Genomic DNA, 20,150 nt, shown 5'->3' on the forward strand with positions numbered 1-20,150 from the left:
TTTAGACATATTAAAAGACGATTAGTAACTACGTAGATTTTTTTTTTTTTTTTTTTTTTCAGGAGTTTGAGTCACGATTTGATATTGAGGGTACAAAAAGAGTTTGAAGTCAATTAGCATATATAATCAGTAGATAACTTTTTAGATCAATTTAGATAATCTTGCTAATAATAAAGCTTAACTCCTCTTTTTCAAGGTTTTCAAATTTCAAGGACTAAATGGCATTTTCTATTTAACAGCCATATCTGATTCATATGATAAGAGCACTTTTTTCTTGCTATTACAACTATGTTTTAGGTTCTTTTTATTTATGATAGTCTATGAAGCAGCGACTTTTCCGAGGGGTTAGAGTGCCGGTGTCGGACTCGTCGGGAACATGGTTGGAATCGCACTCGACACAGAAAAAACGTGTCCCCCGTGTCCTTTTTTTTAAAAGAAAAAAAAACCAAAGAGATTATCCCTATCGAGTAAGGAGCCTAGCAGAATTAGACTGTATGACATATTTACCCTCTATATGGAGGGAAATAATTAGACTGTAATTTGTATATATATATATATATATATATATGGAGGAGTTCTCAATGGTGACTCTCCACCCATGGGGACTAATTAGGTAACCTGCTATAGCAGGTTACCAAGTTACCTAGATGCATATGTCTCTCTCCATGATAAATACTATTACGTTTTTTAATAAAGGTTTCTCTCACCACAATAAATTCTTCTTCTTCACCATCCATCGATATGGCTATGGTGTCTGGTTCTTTAATAATTCGAGTATTAATCTTACTCATGGATACTAAATCCATTTCTTTCTTTACGGTCTTTTTATGTTAATTTTTCCGGTTGATTTGAGATCCATATCGTTATAATTAATACATATCCCTCTTGTTAATTTTTTCTGGCTGATTCGAAATCCATATCGTTAAATTTTTCTGGTTCGAAATACATATGGAAGGTATTTCGATTTCATTTGATATTTATCATTGATTTATAAATCGATTTTGGATTCCGATTTCGACCAATATTTATATTTCTGATTTCATTCATGTCCTTATGGGTTTAAGTTGATTTATATAATTCTGTAGTCGATTAATTTCTGATTTGGGATATACAAGTAGAATTGGAAATTTGGGATTGGAGTATGATCAAGAAGATGTCTACATGGAAGTGATAAAACTATGGAAGTGATAAAACTATGGATATATGAAGGTGTGGATGCTTCAATTATGTGAAATGCAACAATTTGTAACCAGGAATATGATCAAGAAGATGTATGCATATTTTGCAGAAATTTGAAACATAAGTAAGAAGAAGATGTCTTCTTATGCAATACATATCAAAAGCGTATAACTATTATCTATACATATTTTGCAGAAATTTGAAACATAAGTAAGAAGAAGATGTCTTCTTATGCAATACATATCAAAAGCGTATAACTATTACTAAAATCTATACTATTTAGACTTGTAATCTCCTTATGTAATATGTCTAACTCAATTGTTCACAATTATTTCTAACTCCAGTATGAGTTAAAAATTGTTTAATTAAATGAAAGATATAACAACCACGAGATATAACATTATAGATCTTATGTTGTAACTAAAAATAACAACCATGACATATAACATTGTTAAATTATGTTGTAACTAATATTAAATGAGCAATAAAAAGGTACAAAAAGTTAATAATAACATTTGATGAACTAATCAATGGCTATCAGAGTTCTCTCCCGAATCGTCTTGCTTAAATTTATGACAATTCCTTGAATCATGACCAGTCCGACCACACGTATTACAATGGTTAGGAGTACTTCTTTTTCTTTTGGTCTGGCCTTTGTTCTAGGGATTTGATGAAGAAGCAACCTTCTTTGATTTAAGCGACGTAGCATTGGTAGGTCGACCCTTTGGTTTGCTAAGATTGGAGTCCAAAACATCATCATGAAACGTTCCTTCAGCATTTTGACGATGTTGGCTGTCGTCCTCTGGGGGGTATTTGGACAATTCCACATTCAAATCAGTTATAACTTTCATAGCCCGTTCAAAAGATTCGTCTGATCTTGAAGCAAGGTATGAAGTTATACCACAATTCTTTGATAGTGTTCCGTACCTCAAATTTCTAGCTGATTCTGGATGAGGGTACTTTCTTTCCGAATGGTTGTTTAAATAATCAAAATGTTTAGCATCTTTCAGCCAACGACGATTCACCAAACATTCAGGGAAATTCAGTATCTCCAAATTCTTCATACAAGCAAAAACATGTCTGCATGGAATTCCTTTCGTCTCAAATGAATAGCAATCGCATTAGACTTTTGCTCGATCATCAGAAATCCTAACCGTGCGCTTTGCCCCTTTACTCCCGAATGTTTTTAACTTACAAACAGTTTGATTCTCCTCACGGGCAATGATGGTAATATATTTGTCTGAGCGTTGCATCTCCCGCTTTATCCTTTTATAAATTTCCCTCGTAAAAATTGAAGAAACATCATCCTCCACACTTGGCATCGAATTTTGGTTGGGCAATGTTTCGGTCATATTGGTTATGTAGTGCTCTTCCATCTCGTTGAAGTGCAACATTGACAGAGATAACTCAAAATGTCTGAAGAACTTCCACAATGATACTCTGTTATCCAAGTCTTTTTTCAACAAAGAGTTCATTGACTCGCATCGGCCCGTAGCTTTTGCACCGCCAAAATAATGACCACGAAGAAAAGTGTCTGCCCATTGCTTTCTTGTTGCATATTGTGCTTCTATCCATGCATTATCTTCCAAATTGTATCCTTCTACCATCTCATTCCATTTAATCTCCCATTCGACCTCTTCGTAGTATCTAGTATGTTACAAAAAAATATAAACGACTTAATCAGTATTGAAATCAGTAATTAAATTAGTATCTAAGGGATCGTAAACTTAAAACCATATATACAATTTATTACCTGAAAATAAACTTTCTAAATTCTGTATTGAAACCTGAGGCTTTAATATGTGCAACTGCATTTTTCAATATGTGCCACGAGCAAATACGACGTGGAATTCCCGACATTATAGATTCTAGTGCCTTACTCATTGATCTGCAACCATCCGTTAGCACTGTATTCGACATCTTGCCATCCATACACCCTAAAAATGTTTCCAATAGCCACACATGTCTTGTCATGATTGTTTGATCTAAGTAGAATAACCAAAGGTTTTCCGTACCTGCAAGGCGTATTATGAATCAGATACAAAGAAGAGATCCAATAATAAAAACTTATTAGATTTTATTGTAAATAAAAAAGGGGTTATGAAAACATACCTGTTAGTCTTGTACGTAGCATCAAAAGACAAACAATTGCCAAACAATTTGTAATCGATTTGGCAACTCCCTTCAGACCAGAATAAATTTCTTAGTCGTCTATCCTCATCTACTTCGAACTTGTAGAAAAACTTATCATCTGATCCTTTTTTTTTTATTCAAGTAAACACATAGCTCTATTTGTGTCCGTATCATCCAAATTTGAATTATCTTTTGCAATTGCCCTGTACAGGTCTTTTTTCAGGAATCCTACATCTTTCCAATGACCAGTTTGTTCTACAAAGTAATTGTAACATTGAAATGTATTAATTCCGGCTTTTTTCATTGAAAATGCATGCTCCTTGGTAGAATCATCGGTTTTTCTGTGAGACCTCAGAAATATTTTTTCGCTCTCTTCTGCTAGTTTGTGTGTATGGCTAGTCTCGAAGCATTTAACTATCCAATTTTTTTCTTTTTTATCCATATTAATTCTGAACTGCGCTTCACACATCAATCTTGTTACAGGACGTACTTCCCGAGTCCTATTTTCTGTATTACAATATTTTGCTTCTCGTTTACCTTCGCAAGAGCAAACCCAACTTCTAACAATTATATCATTGTTTTTGTCTTTCCTTTTTAACTTTTTCCTAACACTAAATCCCACAAGCTTTGCATATAACGTGTAAAAAGATTCAGCTTGGTTAACACTTACAAATCTTTTATTATCGAAGTCCGATAACTGTATGTTCATTGGATCTTTGTCGATTTGCAGAAAAGCAAGGAGGCTGTTCCATTCTGCAATATCTGGTTCGATCCATTTTCCATCAGCCCCAGTTTCTACAATCAACTCATCTTCGATGACCTCGGTTGTCCCTTCCTCATGTCTCCCTCAGCGTCTTCATAATCAACAGGCTGTTTGGAGCTCTCCATATCCTTTAAACAATGGCAGTTCTTTGAATTCTTTGAGATATGAAAACAATGGTAGTGGAAGTGAAATTTGTTGATAATATGTTTACAATAATCCGATATAGGGTTTGTGTTTAATTTAAATTGAAATTTTCGTATCCCCAACGATAATAATGGACAGTTTAGTCAAGATTAATTACTTTTTGTAACCCCCAAAACACCTTTATTTTTAGATTATGTAGAATCCTTGCAATGAATTGAATTGGAAGAGTTGGTTTGGACGTTTCATTTAAAATAGAGAGGTTGGTGTTTCGAACCCCAAAAATCTCATTTTTATTTTTTGAGTAATTTATATTTGTTTAAACTTATAATTTTTAGTGAGAATATGAAATATTAATCACTCCCTATTTATATTTTTTTGAACTTATAATTTTTAAAAAGAATATGAAATATTAGTCCCACCCTTTGGTACTATATGATTGAATATGAAATATTAATCACTCCCTTTGGTACTATATGATTGAACTTCACTTTTTAAAAATGATATGAAACAGTAATCCATCCATTTGGTATTATATGACGTTTTAGAAATATTAATTTGTGTTTTTTTACATGTTGTTTTGTATAAAATTAATGTGGTAAATTATTCATGTTATTAGTATCACTAATATTGTATTAGCATAACGAAAAGAACGGAGCAAGTCGTTACAATGTTTATGTTAAATATTTTTAATTATCAAATAAGTGCAATTATTCTAACATAATTGAATTATTTAAGTATTAGAGAATTAAGAATTGGCAATTTGTGAAGCATTAAGAATAAATATTAACAACAAAAAAAAATACATATATCAAAACGATTCTAATGGTACGTACAACCAATTAATCCGCACGTAGTAATTCGTTCACAATAGTTTTCAAAAAAACACAATAACGATTGTAATTCAAATAAATGATTGTACTTTTTCTAATAGTTCGGTTTTTATCTTATTGTAGTCGGACTTCGCAATCCACCAAGCTATTCGACACCTTTCTTTATTAGAATTGAACTACAAAACAAACGGAAGAAAAATATAATTAATAAAGTGTAATGTATGTACTAAAAAAAACTGAATTCTCAATTGATATTATAAATATTACCTGAAAAGTGCTTGAATCAAACTGACAATACTTGATCATAAATAAAATGACAAACACTCCACAGTCGAAATTATTTGGTTGTCTAGGAACATTTTTTCCACGGACAACTTTAAAGCTAGCGAAGTTGTAATCTGCGGGTTTGCTTTTTAGTTGTTCCTTAAAGCCCATGTCTAAAGCACGTAACTGCATTTATTCATATACATTATTTTATATCAAGATAATAATTATTTTGTGAACTGGAGTAGCATTAAAAAAACAAATAAAACTTACAATGTCAACAATCAAATTCTTTTGAAATATTGGTCTATCGGGAAGAGCCAACGAATCCCAAACATCTACTACTCTCTTGTCTATTAAAATTCGGGCTAGAATGAAGTGACTGCTATGTAAAATAGGGATATAAATCTGAAAGACGTCTTCAACATTAGAATTTGAGCATTAGAATTATATACAAAACTTGAAGTTATTTCTATCTAGATGCTTACTTCATTGCATTCATGAAGTTCCCCCATGTAGCGCTCGAAATATTTCAAACGTTCCCATGTTTTGGACAATGGTATATTGTAATTAGGCAAGTGTGGTTGCTGTGTTTGGAGAAATATAAAAGGTTGGTACTCACAATGACATATAAGTGTATCAAAACAAAAATTATAAAAAAAAGTCTACTGTAATTCTTGTCGGTAGATACCAGTTTCTTTTTCCACCTTTTCCTGCTGTTGACCTTGCATGGTCCGTCAATAATGATGACACCATTGTAACAACCTGTTAATATGTAAAAAGATCAACACCATATATTATATTCAATATTTTAGAGTTACCAAAAAAAAGTATTCAATATTTTAGATATTTATTTACAAATAATACCTCCAATTCTAATTCTTCATTTGGTCCAAGAAAACGAAAATCATACCGACGTAGTGAACAATTATCGGTTTGAGCTATAACTTCGCTGTATTAGATGAAATACAATCGTTTTTTTTAGAAAACAATAACAACTCCAACAATTAATGTAAAGAGAAATTTCAAAAAGAGTTTTAAAATTATACCTGGAACTTGCATTTGAGAAAATGTATTCCAACAAAGGTATTTCTTTAGGAGATGGTTTTTGTTTTAACTTAAATTCTGAAAATGTTACCGCTCTAGGAACTTCTGTCGATATATTGTTGTTCACAGGTTCATTAGTAACTCCATATATTTGAGAACCACATCTTGTACAAAGTAATTCTTTCTTACAGTTACTTGTACCTTGGATTCGCCTATTTGAAGGTGACACCCTCCTTTCAACTGAACTTTACCATTTCTTGTCACTACCCATTTTCGAATTCTAACAAATAGGTTTGTATGGATTATGTGGATGAATAAGTCTGAATCTATATGTTTTGGTATTGTATAGAGTTTGATTCCTTGTTATTTTAAAAATAAGAAGGTTTTAATTGATAAAGTATTGATTGAATAAAAAAAATGCACACCTTCCTATATATGAGTTAAATACAGCCCTTTTTTTAAAAAAAATGTGACTCTTCGTTTTTTATGTTTATAATTTGGGAATAAAAAAAACGAATAGTATTTGAAAATTGGTGTACAGCTTTATAAATATTCACACTTACCGAAAAGAAGGCGTCTTCTAGTGCATTTATGGCACACAAAAAAAAACGGCATTCATAAAATAATGTTCAGTCAAAATAGAAGATATTATTTGGAAAAAAATATTTGATAAACGAGTGACTCGAACTCATGATCTCACATGTTGTGAGATTATGTATTAACAGCTAAACTGGGAATAATTACTGTTCAAGTTTCATTGAATAATAATAAAGATAAGATACAATACTACATATAAAACACAATTGAAACAAAGTAATGTAATTAAGTTTAAGATAATATAATTAGTGTTTGGATTTTTAACATTAATGTAACGTACTAAAAACCACAGGGTTTCTCAGCTCGTTATTTGAACAATTGTTTTAATGCCACGTTGCCTTATCATGACCTAACTTCGTCGGACATAACGTATCGTAACGCGACTAATTAATTAATAAAAAGGTTACTCTCATAATATTTTATATTTTGAGCTCTCAGCTTGGTATTTGAACGATTATGTTATGTAATTATTCAATTAGCCATTTATTTAATAATATTTTTTTATTTTAAGGTCACGTAACCTTATCGTAACCCAAACACATTCGGACGTAACATATCATAAGAATACAATTCACAAAAAATTAGGGTTTTATTAAATTATAAATATTTGGATTTATTTTGCTTATTATATAAATTAATTAGTGTGACTACTTGCTCCCTTATATAAATAATGATCTCAATAATACTCATATGGTTTCTCAGCTCGTTAGTTGAATGATTATGTTCTGTAATTATTCAATCAGCCATTTATTTAATAATATTTTTTTTTAATTTTAAGGTCACATAATCTTATGGTAACCCAACGCATTCGGACGTAACATATCATAAGAATTAGGCCTAATATACAAATAACCCCTTGAACTTGTTCAAATGTTGCAACTGCCCCCTCCAACTTTCAATTGTAACAACTTATCCATCAAACTTGTTCAATTGTAAAACATAACCCCTCAAACTTGTCCAATTGTAAAATATAACCCCAAATTGCTGACATGGACCGCAATTGAAGAAACACGTGAAATACAAAATTGGAAACGCTCGTGAAGTGTGATAATCAGATCTTTGGCGTGATACGAATCCGAGAAAACGTTTTTACGGTTTCTTCAAGTACGGGGTAAAAAAATTTCCAATTTGGGGTTATGTTTTATAATTGGACAAGTTTAAGGGGTAAGTTGTTACAATTGAAAGTTGAAGGGGGAAGTTGCAACATTTGGACAAGTTCAGGGGGTTATTTGTGTATTAGGTCTAAGAATTATAGTAACAATTCACAAACAATTAGGGTTTTTTTTTTGGTAGAAAACAATTAGGGTTTTATTAACTTATAAATATTTGGATTTCTTTACCTTAAATCCGAATCCACAATATAGATAAATAAATACAGCTTGGATTTCACAAATACATTAGAAGGCGTCTATTTAATGCTATGTTTTACTCACTAGTATTGATTTTTCCAATCAGGACATACAAGGCATACGTATTTTCTTAAGGATTAAAATGGAAGAAAACTGAGCAAAATTATTTGCAAAAAACGGGACTCGAAACAGTGACCTAAGGATTCGTAAGGGGATGTTTTACCAACAAATCTATGAACAATTACTGTCACATAAGTCACGCGAATTTTATAGAACAGGAAAACAACTTCATACATACAATAAGAAATATGCTAGGTTTAATCAATTACTATTATTAATTCATATCATATCTTATATTAAAAAAAGTTGAATACATCTTTAACAATATAGAATTTTTAAATTTAATCAAAATCATTAAACTAAAAATTTGCTTAAAAGGGGAATCGAACACGTGACTATAAGATTGAAGGGGAGTCACTTCACCAACAGGGCAAGGAGCTATTACTGTTATTGTATGACACCGAGTTATCTAAGAGCATGCTTAGTGCAAAGTAACAAAACTAGTTAATTTGTACCTACACATCATCAAAAATAACACTCTAAAGTTACATACCATTATAATACATTGTTGTTTCATTGTTTAGTAGACCCCACTTGTCATGGAACACTCTATATTTACTTAATTAACATATATATATTTAATTCAATACTAATTATTAATACAAAAAATATTTATCTAATGTAATAATTAATTCAATACGAATTATTATTTTAATAAAATTAAATAATTAAATAAATTATTATCATGAAATAAATTAAAATTATTGTATGACTAATTATTTATTAAATTATTAAATAGACTTATAGATTTTGTAGAATTATTAATTTAGGCTCCACGTATAAAGTAGTACAAATATAAACTTAACGTTTAAAAAATACCTATCAATCTAAATCTCGATAATAAAATGTGACACGTTATTCATATTAACGTTCTATAATTCATGTAATCAATCATTTATCTAATAATTTATATATATATTTTTAATTTGATGTCATGAAGCCTTATTGTAACCTAACGTCGTATGACTTAACGTACTGCAATGTACAACTTAAGTAATTATCACGATCTCAATACATAAGTCACAAGGGTTTCTCAGCTCGTTATCTGAACGATTACGTTCTATAATTCATGTAATCAATCATTTATCTAATAATTTATATATATATTTTTTTTAATTTGATGTCATGAAGCCTTATTGTAACCTAACGTCGTCTGACTTAACGTACTGTAATGTACAACTTAAGTAATTATCACGATCTCAATACATAAGTCCCCAGGGTTTCTCAGCTCGTTACCTGAACGATTACGTTCTATAATTCATTTAATCAATCATTTATCTAATAATTTATATATTTTTTTAAATTTGATGTCATGAAGCCTTATTGTAACCTAACGTCGTCTGACTTAACGTACTGTAATGTACAACTTAAGTAATTATCACAATCTCAATACATAAGTCCCCAGGGTTTCTCAGCTCATTATCTGAACGATTACGTTCTATAATTCATTTAATCAATCATTTATCTAATAATTTATATTTTTTTTAAATTTGATGTCATGAAGCCTTATTGTAACCTAACGTCGTCTGACTTAACGTACTGTAATGTACAACTTAAGCAATTATCACGATCTCAATACATAAGTCCTCAAGGTTTCTCAGCTCGTTATCTGAACGATTACGTTCTATAATTCATTTATCTAATAATTTATATATTTTTCTTTAATTTGATGTCATGAAGCCTTATTGTAACCAAACGTCGTCTGACTTAACGTACTGTAATGTACAACTTAAGTAAGTATCACGATCTCAATACATAAGTCCTCAAGGTTTCTCAGCTCGTTATCTAAATGATTATGTTCTATAATTCATTTAATCATTCATTTATCTAATAATTTATATATTTTTTTTGAAATTTGATGTCATGAAGCCTTATTGTAACCAAACGTCGTCTGACTTAACGTACTGTAATGTACAACTTAAGCAATTATCACGATCTCAATACATAAGTCCTCAAAGTTTCTCAGCTCGTTATCTGAACGATTACGTTCTATAATTCATTTAATCAATCATTTATCTAATAATTTATATATTTTTCTTTAATTTGATGTCATGAAGCCTTATTGTAACCAAACGTCGTCCGACTTAACGTACTGTAATGTACAACTTAAGTAATTATCACGATCTCAATACATAAGTCCCCAGGGTTTCTCAGCTCGTTACCTGAACGATTACGTTCTATAATTCATTTAATCAATCATTTATCTAATAATTTATATTTTTTTTTAAATTTGATGTCATCAAGCCTTATCGTAATGATTATAAAAAAAATTGTAAATCATTAGGGTTTTATTAAATTATAAATAATTTGATTTCTTTGGCTTAGTATATAAATTAATTAGTGTGACTAATTGCTTCCATACCTAAATTTACATGTATAACTGGAAAAATAAAACACATAAGAAGGCTTCTTCTAATTGACAAATTGGGGATTCAAAACACTGACCCAATGATTTAAGAGGATGTGTTTTACCAACAGATCTATGAACAATTACTGTCATGTAACGCATCCTATAATATTTATAAAAAGATAAAAAAAAACCTCATACATACAAGTAGAAATAAATTACATTGATTCAATTACAATTAATGTTCCATATTTTTTTACTACTAATATTATTATTTCACAGTATCTAATATTATAAAAGTTTGTGTACATCTTTGACAATATGGTTGTCCAAATTATAAAAGTTGCATCATCTTTGATAATATTATTATTTCACATTATCTTATATTTCACGATCGTAACGTACTGATTAAGTTGCATTCAAGCGTGAGAAAAAACTTCATACGTACAATAAGAAATATATTAGGTTGAATCAATAAAAATTATGGTAAAATGTTTTTTTTTATTTCTATTATTATTATGGGTATTATTATTTCATAGCCTATCTTATATTAATAAATTTTGCATAAATCTTTGACGATATGGATTATTATTTCATATCGTAATGTGACTAATTAATTAACAATGACAATAGTGTTCTGAATATACATGATTACATTCTAAGTTTAGTTATTTAAGCGGTTATAGTATACATTCGTAAATCGTTTCTAATAAATCATGATATATATATCAAAAATAACAATTGGAATTTAGTCACTGTGAATAACCTTATCGTATAATAATATTGTTTATCGTTTTAAGGTCGTGAAACCTTATTATAAGCTTACACCACCAGACGTAATGTAACGTACCGTAAAGTATTAATTAAGTGATAATCACGATTTCACTACTGATAACTTGCTGGATCCGATTTGATGATCTCCGCCGTAGTTACCTGCAAAACAGAACCGGAGACAGGATCTCCGGGAAAACTCTCCGACGATCAAGTCAGTTTTTGTAGGAGGGTTGGTAAATTGACAATAGTATTGTGGGAAAAATGTGAATGTACCTTTCCCCCTTTGGCCTTAGGGCTTTTTATAAGTGTTCTTAAGTAACCGCCGAGGGCGGTTACCCCTTCCAGGCCATGTTCCGAGGGCGGTTACTCCTTTTTAGGTCATGCCCCCTCTCGTGGCTTTCGTGGCAACAAACGTGGTATCGTTTGTCCTGAGTGGGAGTTTTAATGCTCCATTTAGGAATTCGGGGCGGTTACTCACTTCACCCGCTTCCTCTATTCGGGTCCCATCCCATCTTAGACCATGGATCTAAGTATGGGCTGGGCCCGTGTAATGAATTCGGCCCGGTTTGGCTTCGCGGATCATCACATGCCTCCCCCTTAGTTTGGCAAGAGCCCTTTAGGGTCTTTTTTATAGGAGACTCTTCGTTTTTGTCTGGATTTTCAAAATTCAAAAATTGTGACTTTCCCTTTCCCGTCGTTTCTTTTCCGGCATCCACCTTTTGCGTCGTTTCTCTTCCGGCATCAACCTTTTTGCGTCCGTTCTTCTCTGTGTCGTCTTCCATATGTAAGTGTTCCTTTCCAGAATTTGTACCTCGCTCGATTCTTTACTTCTGTTCATTTTCCTTCATCAATATGTCGAACCCTGACCTCGACTTCGCACCATTCGATGAAAATTACGTCCGCGAGGTCTCCCATGAGGTCGAGGAGATGGTTGATGAAGCTTCAACCAGCTCTCCTGGGTCTGATTCTCATCCCGCCGACTTCCTCCACCTGGCGAATACAACCGATGAGGGCCTAGGTTTTGACCCTAAAAAGACCTGTCCCAACCCCCCGTTTATTACCGAAGAAGGACAGGTCGAGAAGTCTAGTTTGTCAAGAGACAATTGACGATTTGCGGGAGCAGTATCCTTGGATCCAAGGCCTCGAAACCCTTATTCCTGGGGAGGATAAAGGACCGGGCGACTACCCAAAGGGGTATTTCACCATTTTCGTCGCCCAGATCATCTGCGGCTTCACGTATCCGCTGGCGGATGAGGTTGCCTCCGTCCTTGGCGGTTACGGAATCGCACCCGGTCAGTTGCATCCCAATGGATGGGCCGATTTAACTCTGGACAAATTTCTGGCGGAGTGTCTGGAGGTTCCCTTCTCGCTCAAAATTTTCTCCAAGCTTCATCATTTCAAAAGTTCGGCGGGGTATTTTACTTTCATCCGGCAGAGCGGTTACTATGGTTTTGACGAGAAGCTGAACAAAATCCGCGAGTGGGACCGATCTTATTTCTTCATCAAGTTTCACGAAGGGAATCCGAACTTCCTTCGCCGTTGGGGCCGACCAAATGTAAAGAGTTTGAACTTCGGTTACCCCAGCGAGGAAGAATCCGCTGTGATCAAGTTTTTGAAGGGTACTCCTCCCTTTGTATGGACGTATGATCAGGCTTTCCACATGCTAAGGAGCCGAGTGGCGATTGCCTATCGCGAGGGGGATCACGTTGTCTATATCCCTTATCGCGTTTTTGTACAAGGTACTTTTTATTTCCAAGTTGATGATTTCTTTTAACCCTTTGCAGGGGTGATCCTTTATCTCAAATCGCTGCAGATCGGGAGGCTAAAGCCCTAGCGAGAAGGAAGAGGCGAATGGAGGGAAACACTTCAGTCGCAGGGGCGAATTCTCCTGGAGGGGCGATTACTTCTATCGAGGCGGCTTCTCCTGCAAGGGCCTCCGTTTCACAAGGTCCAGCTTCTGCTTCCGAGGACCTTCCCTTAACTAGGAAGCGGAAGAATACTGCGGATACAGAGTCTTCTCGTCCCAGAAAGAAAAACGCTTCTGTGTCCCTCACTGTTGGCGGTACACCTGTATCCGCCTCGTCCAAAGGAAAAAGCAGTACACCAATCCACGAGGTATATTGATCTATTCCCCTTTTTTATGTTGTTAATTTTTCCTTATGAGTTATCTGCTGTTCTCCTGATCTTTCTCCTTATGCATTCGCAGCCAATTCCCGATATCAGCGGGTGGTGGACTAGGACCTTTGGCATGGCTGTGAGCTTCTCGTGTAGGGACATTGTTTCTTCCATATGTAATGTCCTTGGGCGACTCCCCTCTGCTTCCCGCGTGCGAGAGCAAGTGCCGCTTCCTACTGCTATGGAGGGGATTGAGAAGCGGGCCATAGAGGTATATTGTTACTTGTGATATTCTCTTTCAAGGATCTTGCATTTGTAGTAACCGCACATTTCTATCCGCTCTTATTATCTGCGAATCATCTTTTATGCAGATTATTAACTTCGCGGAGGGTGCTCTCCTAAGGGACGCTGAACGCGCTAAAGAGTTGGAGAACCTTGGTACTGAATTGGCGACTCAGAAGTCGCTTTATGATGATGTCCAAGGGAAGGTAAAGGCTCTTGAAGGCGCTTGTCAGAAGGTTATGAGCGAGAAGGAGGAAGCTCTCAGATCCCTCCAGGCTAAGTCCGACGAGCTGCAAAAGGTCCTTGATGATCTAAATTCATCCAAGGAGGCTCTGGAGATGCAAAAGAAGAAAGCTGAGGAGATTCTAGCCGAAGATGGTGCTCGCATCTATTGGTATGGGGAGCGAATTCATGCTGCTTATGAGCATGGGCATCCAGATCGAGTACTTAGCCGCCCCAAGGTTCCCATCCCCGAAAAGGATCTAACTGAGAAGTGGGACAAGCTGGAAGCCGAGGATGCTGATATGGATGAGGTACTCTTCTTAGATTGGCAGAGTTTTCAGAACCCTCCAATTAGCTGCGAGATCCCTACTCAGAACGCGGAAAAAGAGGCACCACAAGACCTTTCTCAGCCTGAGTAAGAGGTACCGCCCTCTGAAGTGGTTACTGATTCGAGGGTTGAGGATTCGCTTGAAGCAGATCCGCCCACTGGAGGAGATGAGGGAGCCGCTGAAGGCGAGGAGGGCCATAGTGGTGAAGGAGAGGAAGCTGTAGCATAGTTTGATTTATATCTGGACTGTTGTATGTAACAAACTGCCCGTATATATATATTTTCTTTTGCTTGCCGCTTTACCTATACGTGCGATTGTTGCTTTATTCCTTATTGCCCTTTGTTTTCATACGTGACCCTTGCCCTTTTGCCGACTCCATATTTGTATTTCCTCGTAGTTTAGTTTCGTTTCCGCTAGGGTGGCCAGACCCTTTTTGCAATTTTTTGAGTACTCGTTAATTCGCTTAATTTTATGCCTTATCTATTAATTTTTCTTTCGAAAATAATATAATCATAAGGTTTTGCGAGTGATGCGTAATCATGCATCCGCCTTTCTTTAAGAGGCAACACATTTATGTGTTTTTAAGTTCAACCATAAGGTTTTTGCGCGATTTACCCGCCTTTTGTTTGTGGATAACACACTAAAGTGGTTGTCCTAAAAAGGATCCGCACTCAAACGCCGTATGCAACAATTGAATATCTTTATTGATAAAAGAAAAGACTTTTTGTTACATTGGTATATGAAATGTGCGGGATCAAAGCCTCATTAAAACCTTTTATCAGAAAACCCAGTGGGAAAAAACTCATAAAAGGAAAAAGAGTACTCGTCATTTCCCTGAACTACCCGGCCCGTTTATATAGGCGCAGATTTTCTAGATTCCAGGTGCGCGGGAGCTTTTTTCCGTTCATTTCTTCTATTTCAAAAGTTGATGGTCCCAGCTTCTTGGATACTCTGTATGGTCCGATCCAGTTGACGCCTAATTTGCCTTTGCCATCTCTGGATTGTATTTTGTCCGCTTTTTTCAAGACCAAGTCGTTCTCGTTGATTATCACTTTTCGCACCCTTCTGTCATGATATTTCTTGATTCTATTGCGGTACACTGCCATTCGCATGTGAGCTTTTTCTCTTCGTTCTTCAACAGAATCCAATGCATCTCTAATGTTGATAGGATTTTGTGTGTCGCAATAATAAATTATTCGATCTGTAGGCGACTTGATTTCAACAGGTAGGACTGCTTCGGCTCCATAAACCAGCGAGAAAGGTGTTTCGCCAGTTGCTGCTTTTACAGAAGTTCTGTATGCCCATAACATATGGGGTATCTCATCCGCCCAACCTGTTTTTTTATCACCTAGCCGCTTCTTGATACCTTGAATCATGGCCCTGTTGGTAACCTCTGTCATACCATTCGATTGGGGATGGTTTACGGAAGAGAAATGATTCTTGATCCCCATGCTTTCGCAGTATGCTTTGAACTTGACACAGTTGAACTGGGTGCCGTTGTCAGTTATAAGCTTTTGCGGGATTCCAAATCGCATGATGATGTTCTCTCGTAAGAACTCGATCATTCGTTCAGGTGTTTGAGCGGTTACTGCCTCCGCTTCTACCCATTTGCTGAAGTGGTCAACTGCGACTACCAAGTACTTCCTTTTCTTTGTCGTTTCTAGGAATGGACCCACTATATCGATTCCCCATGTTGCGAATGGCCATGCCGTCATTATAGAGATTTGTTCGGCTCCGGGAACGTGCTTTTCATTCGCATGGATTTGACAGCTGTGACATTCCGCTACCATCTTCTGGGAATCCTCCATCACCTTTGGCCAATAGTATCCCATTAACTTGACCTTTCTTGCCAACGCCGCGGATGCTTCATGTGCGCCGCACATTCCTTCATGGAGTTCTCGCAGTACGTAGTCTCCTTCATTGCGGCTAACACATTTCAACCATGGACATGTGTATGATTTTCGATACAAAGTTCCATCTCGAATTGAGTATCTCGCTGATTGTCCAATTAGCTTTCTGGCTAGGCTTTTGTCATCTGGCAAATCTCCCTGCTCCAGATATTGGCGGATAGGTATCCGCCAATCTTCATCATCTTCCAGCTCTTCAATGACCATAATCTGATCGACTTCAAATGCCGGTGCGGATCTTATCTCCAAATTGCATGCTTTTTGATTCCATGGTTCTCTACTCGCCGCTGCTTTTGCCAGTTCATCAGCCTTTGTGTTTTGGCCTCTTGGAACATGCACCATTTCCCAGACGACTCCCTTGTGTGTTAACTCATGCGTCAATCTGCCGACTATCTGATGGTATTTGACCAGATCTTCTTGTTTCACCAGATAGTTTTTTGTGATCTGATTTATCATGAGTTTAGAATCGCTGTAGATCACCACTCTTTCTGGCGTAAGTTCATTAAGCAGCTTCAATCCGCATATCATTGCTTCATACTCTGCGGCATTATTGGTAGTTTTGAAAGTTAACTTTGCCGCATAGTACAGGCGAATAACCTCCGGGCCTTTGATGACGACTCCCAGTCCAGCCCCATCTGTGGATAATGCCCCATCTGTGAACATGCTCCACTCTTCTTTTTGTGCCTTTGGACGTTCATCTTCATCCCACGTGAATTCATTCACGAAATCGGCAAGTACTTGACCCTTTAGTGCTGGTCTTCCTTCGTAGCGAATATCGAATTCCCCCAGGCGAATTGACCATTCCATTAATCGGCCGGATGCGTCAGGTTTCTGCAGTACCTTCCGTATTGGAATTCTGGTTCTCACAATGATAGTATGCGCCTGAAAGTATGGTTTTAGTCTAGCCGCCATGGTTATCACCGCGAGAGCCATTTTGTCCAACTTCGAATACCGAAGTTCTGCATCCTTCAAGACCTTGCTCACATAGTACACTGGATATTGTTGGCCCTCTTCTTCTCGCACCATTACAGTGCATATCGCCATACTGGTGACGGATACGTAAAGAAATAAATCTTCTCCGTCCTCCGGCCTGCTCATTAAGGGCGGATAGCATAACAGTCACTTTATACCCTCAAATGCCTCTTGACAATCCGGCGTCCATTCAAAGGACTTAGATTTTTTGATGGCATTGTAGAAAGGTAGACATCTTCTAGCCGAGCATGATATGAATCGCCCTAATGCCACCAACCGCCCATTTAGTCTTTGTACTTCTCTTACGTTCCTCGGAGTTTTCATCTCCATTACTGCTTTAACCTTCTCAGGATTCGCCTCAACTCCCTTGCCACTAACAATGAAACCCAGGAATTTTCCTGCCCTTGCTCCGAACGTGCATTTTTCTGGGTTCAACTTGAGGCCATATTTGATTAGCACTTCCAGGATTTCTTTGATATCCTGCGTGTGGTCTCGCATCTTCTTGCTTTTGATGATCATGTCATCTACGTAGATTGAGAAGTTCTCGCCTGACTTGTTTGAAAATATCTTGTTCATCATCCTCTGGTATGTTGCTCCTGCGTTTTTCAATCCGAAGGGCATCACCTTGAAGCAATAAGTTGACTGATGAGTTATGAATGATGTTTTGATTTCATCCGCCTTCTCCATGGGTATCTGGTGGTAACTGGATTTCACGTCGGTGAACGACAAAGCTTCAAATCCTGCAGTTCCATCTACCAATATATCAATGTTAGGTAGCGGATACATATCCTTCGGACAAGCTTTATTCAGATCCTTGAAGTCGACACACATTCTGTACGTTCCATTTGGCTTTTTGACTAGCACCACATTGGCTAGCCACTCCGGATAGGTGACTTCTCGAATTGCATCTGATTTTAGCAAATCCGCCACAGCTTTTTCAATCGCCTTCTGCCGCTCTGGAGCGTGTCCTCTCTTTTTCTGTCGCACTGGGGTTGCACCTTTGTCCACATTCAAACGATGGGTTGCTATATCTGGACTTATTCCTTTCAGCACTTCATTTGGAGCGGCGAATGCCGACTCGCATTGGATCAACACCTCGGTAATGGCTTTCTTCGTTTCCTCGGGGAGTCCTGCCGCTATTCGTACATTCTTATCATTTGAGATGGCGAATAGTTCTATTTCTCCTAATGCTTCTGCCGGCAACTTCTCATCAACTTTATCCTCTTCACCTGGCTTTGGTTCAAGTGACAATGTATAGGCTTGTTGAGATACAAGTTGATCACCTTCAACTATGACTCGCCCTTGGTGTGTTGGCAAATGTAATGTCAAGTGCTTCATTGAGATGAGCGATTCCGTTTCCGATAGGAACGGACGCCCCAGAATTATGTTGTAGGCCAACGGGAGATCAACAATTGCGAATTCTAGATCACCTCGCCATTTTAGATTCTTATCGCCCATTTCTGCTTCCAACACCACTTGTCCACTTGTTTGAGACGATTGACCTCCAAAACCAGTTACATCCATGAATGTATGTTCCACTCGCTCGTCATTAATTCCCAACTTGTTGAATGCAGTCCGAGTAATAACATTACAAGAACTGCCAGTATCAATAAGGACCCGCTTGACGTCCCATCCTTCTACAGCCATCGTAATCACCAAAGCATCCGCATGCGGCTCCGTGATTCGCGCAAATGAGTAATTGAGGGCATCCCCCCTATGCGTGTTGCTTTTTCGCTGTTCACGGCGAGCCCTTTTTGTTGGCGGCTCATAGATCCCGCCAGCTATCATGTTTATCACCCCTTTCTTCTGTTTCTTTTCGGGCCTTGCTTCTCCCTCATGCGGGAGCGTTGTTTTCTCATCAATCGTTTCTTTTCTTACGAATTGGCCTAGCTTGCCCCTCTCAATCAGCTTTTCTATTTCCTTCTTCAGTTCATAGCAATCGTTCGTGTCATGGCCATTCAATCTGTGGAACCTGCAATATTTGTTAGGATATCGCCCCAAACTAGTTCGGCCTTTCTCCTCGGGGAACCGCACATCCTTCTTCAGGGGGTTCTTTTCGATCCAAAGTAACCCCTCATGGCGAGTCGTATTCAATGGTGTTTGATATCCTCCCCCTTGAAAGGAGCGATCGCCTCTGCGAACAAAATTACCCTTGGACTAGGTCTGGCGTCGATTGTCCGAAGTGGATCTAGCAGCATCTCTCTCCCTCCGGGTTTGAGCTCTATGTTCTCTGTTGACATCGTCCACTTCCATGAATTCCTTGGCTATCTTCATGAGTTCGGCCACTGTGCGCGGCTTGTTGCGGATGATTTCCTCCCGCATGCTCCAATCCGTGGTTCCATCCGCCATGATGTTGCGGATGCTCACGATATCCGGGTTCTGCAACCGCACCAGAATATCGTTGAATGCGACAACAAATTCCCTTAGGGAATTATAGTTCCTCTGTTTGATCTCCTTCAGCTGCCTATCCGTCACATCTGCCGCTTTACAGCCCATGAACTTGGCACAGAAATCACGACTATATTGATTCCAGTTGTGAATAGATTCAGCAGGTAAAGACCGAAACCAATCAGATGCCGCTCCGCCCAAAGTGGTCGAGAATAATCTGCAAATTATACTTTCACTCGCTCCCGCAACATCCATTAATTCTCTGTAGTTCCTGACATGAGCCTCAGGATCAGAATTAGGATCCCCATAGTATTTAGGTATCGCCGGGGCCTTTATCCTGTGATCCGGTATAAATTCTCGCAACGACGGAGCAAAAGGCGAATCACTC

The sequence above is a fragment of the Euphorbia lathyris genome, chromosome 10 (genome assembly GCF_963576675.1).
Source record: "Euphorbia lathyris chromosome 10, ddEupLath1.1, whole genome shotgun sequence".
NCBI classification, from domain to species: Eukaryota; Viridiplantae; Streptophyta; class Magnoliopsida; order Malpighiales; family Euphorbiaceae; genus Euphorbia; species Euphorbia lathyris.